This window comes from Pararge aegeria, chromosome Z (genome assembly GCF_905163445.1).
Source record: "Pararge aegeria chromosome Z, ilParAegt1.1, whole genome shotgun sequence".
NCBI classification, from domain to species: domain Eukaryota; kingdom Metazoa; phylum Arthropoda; class Insecta; order Lepidoptera; family Nymphalidae; genus Pararge; species Pararge aegeria.
The window spans coordinates 22,477,864-22,489,083 of NC_053208.1; the positions used below are offsets into that span (position 1 = coordinate 22,477,864).

General features: G+C 34.4%; 1 pseudogene; it reads right to left on the reverse strand.

The window, feature by feature from the left end:
* Positions 1–1,358: 1,358 nt before the first annotated feature.
* On the reverse strand, positions 1,359–10,469 carry LOC120636354 (annotated as a pseudogene).
* Positions 10,470–11,220: the final 751 nt, after the last annotated feature.

An 11,220-nucleotide genomic window follows, 5' to 3' on the forward strand; every position in this document is an offset into this window, starting at 1 on the left:
ATCTCAGACATGATATTTGCGATGCTTGAATCTTCAGGGGGCAATTCAGAAAATGGTTGTGAACTCTTCGTATTGTATGGATTTATTTTTTTTGTTGTAAAAAGAGTACAAACAACCAAAATGAGAATTTTAAGATGGTTGTGTGGTGTGACAAGCATTGAGGTCAAGTATGGCCTTATTATACACAGACTCAATTTTTATTTTTTATTTTTGCGTTTTTATATATAGTCATAACTTTTAATAGCAACAGTTAATTATAAAAATATATACAGTAAAGCGCAAAAATCGATTCATAACTAACCCTAAGAACGAAAATGACCACTAAGAATTCTATGTTAGGGTATCAGATGCTACGATGAGAATATTTTCTAATAAAATGTGCACTGTGAACGTGTTCTCAAATTGATCAAAATATATAATATATACCGAAGTCTTTGTAATTCAAACAAACATTATATTCAGCATAAGTCATTTTCATTCTAAGGTATCAATAAATATCAAAGGGCTCATGTTATAATCACATTACATAAATCACAATACATAGTTAAGTAAACATGTTTAATTTCGCACTAGCATAAACCTGGAGTTAGTAAAGCCAGTATTAATAAATATTTTCCTCGCGATTAACCTCGCAAAAAACCGTTAACAGGCATAAAAGAAAAGGCAATGCAAAGATATTAGCTTGTGAAGGAAAGGCTCTTGCATAAAAGGAGGTTTTACAATATGTGAGGTATAACGCAAGCAATTCGCAACTTTTAAAAGCAAATATTTATTAATACAGGCCTACCATAAAGGCTTTTGTATGCCCTTATCAATAATCATAGTAGGGGAAACAAAAAATGTTTTTTTCATTACAATATATTGTCGGCTTGTCGCTCTTGAAAGTGAAAATGAATATAATACAAATTTTATATAAACAGAGGAGTTATTACTATTTTTGTTGTACACAAATCTTAAACTTAATCACACGTTATTTTCCAGAAGTTCAAATCGTGTTAGTTCTTGATAAAGCTTCTAAAAATATGAGCGAGGGCTCATTCGATTCGGAATGATGCCTAGGAAAAATTATCGAAAGTATGTACATAAAAAAATGCAATTGTTATCATTAAGATGTGAAAGATGGCATATTTTAATATTAACTCAAAACTATTAATATTTAAGGAATGTTGAAGAAATTGGTAAAAAGTTTCGTCTCTCGGAACTGTTTATAATTTAAATTCAATGCGAACTTGTCAAGCATCTATGTATATAAACAAGAGCTCGAAGACGCAAAAGAGTTATAGATCAATTGGAAAACAAAGTTAAGTTAAACAATCGTGTAAATTTTTTAATAAATAGATTTAATTTTTATTCAACGGTTTTAATATTTGTGTACAGCAAAACTAAAAATTAATATACAACATTTTAAAGTAATACAATAGCTTAGTTACAAAAGAAAATACCAGTTAATATCATGTTCGCAAAAGCTTATAAAGTTCTTAAATGTGAATGGGAGCCTCTTCCTGTTAAAGTTATTTAAAAACACTCCGAAATATGCCACTTAAAAACAGTTCGCGTCCATTTAATATAAGCACAAGTGTAGTCATCACGTCACCTGTGAAACCTTCAATATCAACTTCGTTTTCCAGCGCATTCAGCATATTTAACGTCACCTATGAAAGAAAAAATACTTTGATATTTTTTTTTTCGTAATGAATTATTTCTACTTTATTATGAAGTCTAATAAACGATAGACTTATAACCATAGTGTACCTTTCTATTGGGGACGTATTTATTATCTGATTTAAAAATAATCAATAAGAGTACTATATTTTTGCACCAGAGAACTTTGTAAAAATGATGACAGTTTAATGTAGCTATAAATACGTTTAAATCTCGAAATTAAATTAATTTTACAATACTAAAAAATAGTGTTATCCTTTTGCACTCATAACGAAAAGGACTACTTTACTAAATCGTCCCGTTAGGTTTAGAGATTTTGTATTATTGTTTATTTATTTTGTGGAATTTGCATAATTTTTTCACCATTTATTTATTTAATCCATACAAAAATATAGTTTTGTTTTCTACTAACTGAATATTCCTTACTCTCATTTAATAATATTTGTACAATTGAAATACTTCCCTAGGAAATGGGTAATTATTTTTATTTATTTAAACCTTTCATTTACTGCGCAACTAAGTATTCACAAAGCTGACCTATGGCAAATTGTAAAAAAAATTACCATAAAGCTAATACTAGCCTAAAACTCTTGTCTAGGCTACAAAAAATATACACACCGGCATATTTAGCGCAAAACAAAAAAAGGGTCCATAATTAAAAATATATGGTTTTATTTTAAAATTTACTTACTACACTTCTTTTGTTATTTAAAGTTTCATTTGTTTTACTTAAATTGAGAACACAATTAGAACAGATTTTGCGAGTAAATTGAAAATTTATATATGGCTAATTTTTGAAAAATGGTACATTACGGAACTTTTCATGTAACCGAGAAAAGTGAAAACTAATATTAAAATAACCATTAATTAAATTGGAAAAATGGTGATTAATATCGCTTATTTCCTCCACGTGCTCTTATTAAAGTTTCTACCCGTCTAGGCATACTGAGAATGATGTTATCGATGGTCTCCTGGGATAGTCTCCGCCATTCCTGAACTACGGCGATTCGCAGTTCACCCACGTTGGCAGGAGCTGGAATTCTGGTCTTAACTTTTCTTCTCAGCAAGTCCCAAACCTGCTCTATTGGGTTCATATCCGGTGATCTCGTCGGCCACTCCATAACAGTGATATTCATATCATTAAGATAAGCTTGAGTTACCCGAGCGGTATGCGGCCGAGCATTATCCTGCATAAAAAACAAAATCGTCACCGATATATGAGGCAAACGGTACGAAATTTTCTTCTAAAACTTCTCTGATATAGCGGTCTGCAGTCTCCCTCTGTCAATCACTACCAAGTTTGTGCGAGCTACCAAACAAATGCCCGCCCAAACCATTATTGATCCGCCACCGTATGCAACTGTAGTTTCACAATTTGTCTGAATGTATCGTTCTCCTTTGCGTCTGTATATTCTTTGCCTGCCGTCAATATGATTTAAGTGAATTCTGCACTCATCACTAAACAATACCTTACTTCATTGGTCCGCGTTCCAAAGTCGATGTTCCTGAGCAAAAGTTAACCTGTTTCTACGATGATTTACCTCGAGCCTTGGATCCTTTGCGGGCACAAATTAAACCAAACCAGCTTCTTCGAACATTCTGCGTACCGTAGGCTCACTTATGGTTACACCCCGCACTGTTTCTAACTCATGTCGGGCTTGGACGGCCGTCAAACGGGGGTACCTACGTACACGAAGCCGAATGAAACGATCACCCCTACTCGAAGTGCGTCTTTTTCTGCCTTGTCCTGCTCCTCTCATATAAGTACCGGTCTCCCTGAACCGTTGGATACTGCGATAGATCGTTGAAACTGGTCGACGAAGATCTCTGGATATCACTCTGTAGGTTTGAACATTTCTTCGCATTTTGAGTGCCCTGGCAATCTCCGTTGGGGCTAAGTCAGGCATAATTCAGTCCTCAACTCCAGAAAGATACGCGATTAAAAAAAACTTACAAAAAACAGGATTTCAATGAAATTTTAAATCAAACTCAGAAGGAAGAAATACTCGAAGTTCGCTCCAGATAAGGTGTATTTGAATAAAATTAAAACAATTGCATAAAATGTGATGTTCAGTTGTTTTCTTAATTTAACCTTATATGACACTGATATCAAACCTTTTTTTTGTGTTGCGCTAAATATGCCGTTTAATATATGTTTATAAGCTATTATTTTATTCTCCCGGTCCCTGAAGTTCTTCGAAATTCGTCACAAGTGCATGCCGAGAAAAGTTAAAGCTGAACGTAAAATAAATTCAAAATGATGTTCAGTGGTGGTACCTACCTTTGTCGATTGCCGCTTGACTCCAGACCCGTTGCTGCTCACTGGTATGCCTGCGCCCTCGAATGCCTTCTTCCTTAGACTGGTGCGGATTTGTGAACTGGGAATATATACAGTAAACCATTGTAGAATACTAAATTAGATACTGATAAATACAAAGCAATACAAGTTTACCAATTTTTTAGTGGCGTGGTAGAGTCACTACAAACAGTCATACTTGACGTTTCAAACGTGATTCTAAAGTAGGCCTAATTGAAATAAATGAATTTTGAAATTTAATTTTATTGTCTCCAAAATTATTATTATTATAAATTAATAAATATACAACAACAATACACACATCGCCATCTAGTAAGCGTAGCTTGTGTTATTGGTACTGAGATAACTGATGAATATTTTTATGAATAATATACCTAAGTACTTATTATATACATATAAACACTCAAACACTGAAAAACATTCATGACACAAACATTTTCCAGCTGTGGGAATCGAACCCACAGCCCCGGAAAGCAGGGTCGCTGCCCACTGCGCCAATCCGACGTCAAATATAATTCGGTTGCTAAATACTTAATAAGAAGGGGCAGAGACACTTATACGGTAATTGAGAGACCTATTGCTCAGAGAATCATGATCCAATGAGAAGATATGCACATCAGTTAAGGACGTAGCTCTAAAAAGCTGCAAAGCTCAAATTTAAATAGTCAGGACGCATTTTTCAAAGATGCCACATCTCTGTAACCGCACCTGAAAAGGGAGCGGTGGTAGAATACTTACCACTGGAGTAGAGTAGCTGAGCGCCAGCGGAAAGAACTCTGAAGAATGTACAAGTCCTTGCTTATGATAGGACCACACTCAGATCCACGTCTCCCAACCTTCTGGTTTAAGATATTTATTGTTCCATAAAGGAATTATATTAAATGGAACTTACATGCTAATTTACAAAAAAAGGGTAATTATATAAAATTATATCTTCGAGCGTACAATAAATAAATTGTAGACGTAACCTTACTAGTAGACGACATCCATTGGTTGATATGTGTGATGACTGATAGTACTTAAAGTTGTCAGAAGAGAAAGTCAAGCGCGTGTGTTTGAAACAATATTAGGAATAATAAAAATTACTTGATGGTCACGAAGTTAAAGTTGGTATGACCTTGGAAGTATGGAATATGACTCCTATCGCTTCTTCTTCCGTGACTATACTTCTCCGCTGAATACTGACCTAACCTGAGATTTTTTATTTGTATATGCGAGTTGCAAAGCGCACTAGCGCAGAGCCCAACTCGCTTATTCGGCTTGCATGGAAATGACTTTAACACAATTAAGAAAGGGAGAATACTCACTCTGTCCTGGTATTTATGTGTTGACTGAGCTTGCTTAGGTCGCCAGCAAACCGATGTACACACGACTGAAGTATGAAGATCTCTTCATCTGTCCATTTGCCACTAAATTAAGAAACAGACTATTATTGTGTAATAATTTTCATAAAGTGAGCCCAGACTAATGTAATTAGTCATTACGCACCCAGACTGAGTCTCTGCCATAGGGTGTAGCAGCATTGCCATCTCCGACAACTTGTTAATGGGGTGGCTGCCTCCCGGAATATTTCACCTACCTAGAACAAAATATTTTGTAAATTACCGACTTAAATTGCTCAGCAGCATGTATTAACTACTCTCCTAATCGAAAACCAGAATATTATTCGCTTTAAGAAAGTTCAACAATCATTTAACTAACAATAGTGTAAGAATTAGAGATTTTCCTCGATTTTGATATGTTTACCGTGATCTGTAAACTCTAACGCCATCCAAATTTGAATCGGGCATAACCGAGGGCAATCGTTAGTTTATTCATGAACATAAAAATATTCCTGTTTAAGCAACTGCTGGACACGTGCCTTTTCTCGGAACACACGAGGTTTGGACCATAGGTACTGTTGACAGGTAACGATAATTGTCTAATATATATATTTTTTTATTGTGATGACCGCTCTTTTTTTTTTGGCGTGGTGGTAAAGCTTTATTGCTACTTCTAACACTTGGGCAGGGCGTAGGTTATGTGGGACTCCCCCTCTAAAGGGTTATACCCAAACTAAAAACCACCTCGGCATGCATCTCTTGTTGGCTCTGTTAGCCGCCCGGATAACCAGTTGTATACCTCCCGAACGAAGTCGATGCCCCCCCTGATAGTGAATAGAAGACCATTACAAATGAACAAAGCAACACTAAGCAGGGCGTGCAAGGAGCGCTGAGGCGTAGGTGTTAAGCCTCATGTGGCTGTATTTACGCTGGCAACCACGCCCTATAGATCGGAAAACAGCATTACAATAAAAATGAAATAATGCTTTGTGTCAGAAATAATCATGGTGTAGTACTTCTGCAGACGAGTTCGAGCTACTTACTACTACTTTAATATACGATATGATTGTTTTATTTGATAATAACCGGCACCGTCACCTTAAACTGTTACTCCAAGGCACGGGTTAGACAACCCCATGTCTCAACTCCGAGCTTATCCTAAGAACTTCTTATAGAAAAAAACAAGTACTTATTTTTGACCCGCCCAGGAAATCGCGCCTAGAATTTCGTGGTACGTAGAAGATCACGCTAACCACTAGACCAAGGTAAGTGGAGAAAAATCTAGAAATCTCTTGCGAAAACTCTTTGTCGCCTAGAAAACACTAAACAACAAATCTCATTTTAAAAGTTATAAAGTAAAGATCCATCCAATGGAATATTCCAAATAAGCATAAATCAAAATAGCGTCTACCCACGCGCCACCCACTGAGCGAGTCCAATCCAGTAGGGAGGTAAATCAATAAATCCGCCACCCTCGCTTCGCACACCGTTTAGCACAGACAGGATTATTAGGGTTGTCAATTTTTATGATTTAAACTAAAACTAACATTTTTATAAGAACAATGATGTGATGATTATTTATCGGTATTGTTACGGTAAATTCTATACCTAATACAAGAACACATATTTAATTAACATATGTACTTAATAACAATATGGTAGCCAGCTCAAAGACAGTATTAATTCGCGCACAAAAGGTTTCGTGTACCGAAATGAAATAAAACTGTATTTTTTATATGTAATACTAGGATGAAGAAAGCTTTTGAACTGATTGAATTCTTATGTTTTGACTAGACTTTTTGATTAGACTCAAAAAAAAAATTTGATATGTTTTTTTTATTTTGTTTTTAGTCAAAGCAGCTTTTCATCAAACGATAGCGTTACTACTATCGTTTAAAACAAAATTATCTTTAAATTATAGTTTATTTGATATACCTTTTCACCCTAAAAATAAGGATCATAATTCTGGAACCAACCATTAAGAATACTGCTTTAAGCAATGGTGGTATGAAGAGGTTAAAGTGCTATTTAAAATAGCTAAACCTTAATTTGAGTGGTTAAAGCAGTTCAATATTTTAGATATGTATGATCATATATATGTATGAACGTTTCATAAGTGCCTGAGATGATAGCATGATGATACCTGAATAAAGAATTTTTGAATTTGAATTTGAATTTGTTGAATTTGGGATAAAATAATTATTGATTGATAGTTATATTCTGTAATGAGAGTGTGCCAACCCTAACTGTGCATCCTTACAAATTATATAACGAGCTCCACCCAACCCGGGCAGAGGTAAGTAGTCTGCGCATGCGTTATGCAGCTTTGTGTTTGGCTAGGTAAGCCAGAACAATGTAGGTTTACAAATCAATAACAGATTGATTAACATCATTCTATTCAATATTATAACATTACCAAAATTTATCATCATCATCAATATTAACACACCTGGTCCCCCATGGGATAAAGACTCTTCTCTCATAGGAGATATGCATGGCACATATAGATTTTAATCACACCATACTGCTTAAATATGGAGTGGCAGATATCATTCCCAAAATGAGAAATCAAACTATGTAATGTATGTCAATAGTAGGTGATTTCAGTTTCAAAATTCACAAAGTAGTGAATTTCACTTGCATCCTTTTTTTGGTGTATTGCTAGCTATTGGAAGTGATGATGATTGAGAGCATAAATTCTTCAAACATTGAGATTCAATGGGCAAAGTAAATTTGAAGTGGTGTTAGGATAAAAGATATTTTTTTCCAAAAAGAAATATCTCAGTGAGAGGAAGTGCAAACCAACGCAGTAAAATCTCTCTGTAACCTTCTATACAAACTTGGGGCCAGGCCAGAACTGCATTAAGTTTAAATATAGAATAATTTAGATAAGCTGCACAAACAAGGTTCCTCTGAAAATGAAGTTTAACAAGGCATTGGGGGTGGCCCGAGCTGTGAAGGTGAGCATTGATGTATGTATAAGTGGTCGCTTAAACCAACACCCAAGTTGCGAGTCTCAGGAACTGCTCAAAGCTTCTTCCTCTACCATAAATGGACCAGATACCCTGACTACATGAAATGCTAAGACAGTTTTATGATAATCATTACTACAGCAAAGGCCATATTAACAAATGATTATCATAAAAACTCACAAATATTTAAAGATGAATTTCAACTAACAGACATCAGATAATTTCACAGCTAATTTCAGCAGCTGGATTATATCTATACAATTCAACAAAATGTACTTACTTGAACTGGATTTCTTCATATATCTGCCTCATTGTCTTTTCCACACACTCAGGAACTCAAAAAATTATAAATAAGCCTAATAAAATCAAATTAAAGGCAAAATAAGGATAAATGAAATCAACAAGAGCACAACCAAATGTGATAACCAAATGAGACTGGAAACAAAATGGATGTTGGAGAAAATCAATACTCAGCTACAGTGATGCCCTCACAAAGTTTGCCACAGTGCTGCCAAAATTGAAAGCTTGACTATTGAACAGATTTTGAACCTCTACAGGCATTTACTGTGATGAGCAAAATATTTTAGTTAATGACATATATTTTTTAACAAATAGCATGGTTAGCCTACTATAAAGATCATATGAAGCATTTTAAGTAATAGCAAATATATCCTAACTTCTGTGTTCAGCCTAAACATTTTAGGTTTTGATTGCTATGAATATGTGTTAATAAAGGTACTACATTATTGTAGGTTATACATTTATGACTATAACAACTTTATGTAGTTTCATTATGATACCTTTTGTTGTTTACTTAATTCAATGAAATATATTTTTTATAAAAAACACACTCCTAAATAATCCTAAGTACAAGTTAATTCATAATCAATTTTAATTTATTAGTATGCCTACTTTATTTCACTTTTAAAACCTCAAGTCAGCCTCATTGTTGTGACTCTACCATTAGTTTGGAAGGCAGATTCTTAAAAGAAATTCTGCCAAGAAACTCAGAAGAATGCTTTTTCTAATTGATTTTCTATTTATACTGAATTATTATTACCTTACTGAAAGAGTAGTCTCACAACTGATGATGTCAGTGTGCCATAACTGTGAGCTGTATTTTGACAAAAACTCTGTTTGTGACAGTAATATGGCTCTTCGCTCTATCCTCTTTCTACTATGGAAGTTTGATAACATAGCATATTTAACATTAGGCAATAATTTTTTCCACAAATACATTCTAACCACCTTGGTTTAGTTAAGATTATTCTATGATTTTTGAATGAGGCAATAGTTTTCACTCTGACAAAAATTATAATGTTGGATCCCTATTAAATAGACATAATACTACAAAAGTTATTTCTTTGTTCCTTTTGATGCCAGAATTACATTGATTCTAACTAACATTCATTAAAACAATATGTTTAGAACACAGTATGCGATAATGTAATGTGGCCATTATTTCGTTTGTGTTATGTCAAATATATCAAATATCTAATTATTGAGTAGAGTTGATGCTTTGCACATGTTTCAATGAAGTCCTGATTTGAATGATAAATTGGGTGGAAATAGTCACAGAACCCATACTATCATAGAAACAAATACAACTATCAGTTAAATCAATCTCAGAAGCGAGTCAACCTGCCCTGCCTCTATGCGGTCTGGTCTGCCATATCCCTAGACCGTTGGTTGGAAACCTAAGGTACCAAGTGATAACAGCCACCACCTACAGAAGCTAAAAACACTCACCGTAAGAAGACTCGGGCATAGGTAGTTCAGGTGCGTGTGCTACGCCAGAGGCTGCACTTCCCGCAGCATCAGAGTCGCCACAGATCGATCGATTTTGTCTGCATTTAATAGACAGTTTAATTAACATACTACCAATTTACGCTTAATGATCTTTTCAATTTTGTATAGCGGCCTAATAACTATTTAAAGCGTATTTAGACCTATTAGGTCGATTTTACTCAGACTTTTATTAAAGTTTTAATAACTAAGCTTACCTTTACTGCCGAGTTGTACATAAGTGTTCTTTCCGCTTCTATTTATTCAAAGTTAACACACACCACGGCACTTAATTCACGAAATTTCGTTAATATTAGTTGAAAATAGGAATACACTTAAGAAATAATAACAAAAATCGAACGAAACGCACGAAAACTCAGAAAAGAAAGATACCCGTTTTACTTCTCTGTCTACGAGGATATCCCACGCGCGAAAAAACTAAAATGACAGCAGACAGATGTTACTCGTCAGACTTATGGAGGGTAGAGGTAAGGAGAGTCATCTGTGTATATGAAAAAGTGTCTTCAAAATGTATTAAATTAGGATGGCGCCACATTTGCATCAGGGTAACTCTTAAAAGAAGCGCCAAATATAAATATTGTTAGAGTAGGCTTGAAAAATAAACAAGGAAGTATGGAGATACAAGGAAGTAAGGTTATATTTACCACAATATTTTTTACAACGTAAGTTGTTGAAATTCTCAATAATTAACTACTTTAGTCGATACTGACATTAAATTTTTTAACTCGACATACTTCAATAATTTCATCTACGATTGCTACATTCATACCAAACCCTGTGCATCCACCAGCGCCATTGTGGAGGATTTTTGAACTGTTATTTAGCGCATACACTGGACACTTTTTCAACTTTTCTCCCATATAAGATGACTCTCCTTACCTCTACCCTCCATAGTCAGACTACCGCAGATCGATCACAGATTAAATCTATATGTTATATAAAAAAATATAAATATAAAAAATAGTTACCCCGTGTATAAATCAATCAATCGGGTATGGACCAATTTAAATGATATTTTTGTTTTTTTGGAATTATCCCCGTCCGGAATCGGATAATAAATAAATAAATAAAAAAGCCTTTTATTTCTTCATACATTTAAATAGTTTCATATTTATCCTTAATTTTAAGTATATAAAGTGAA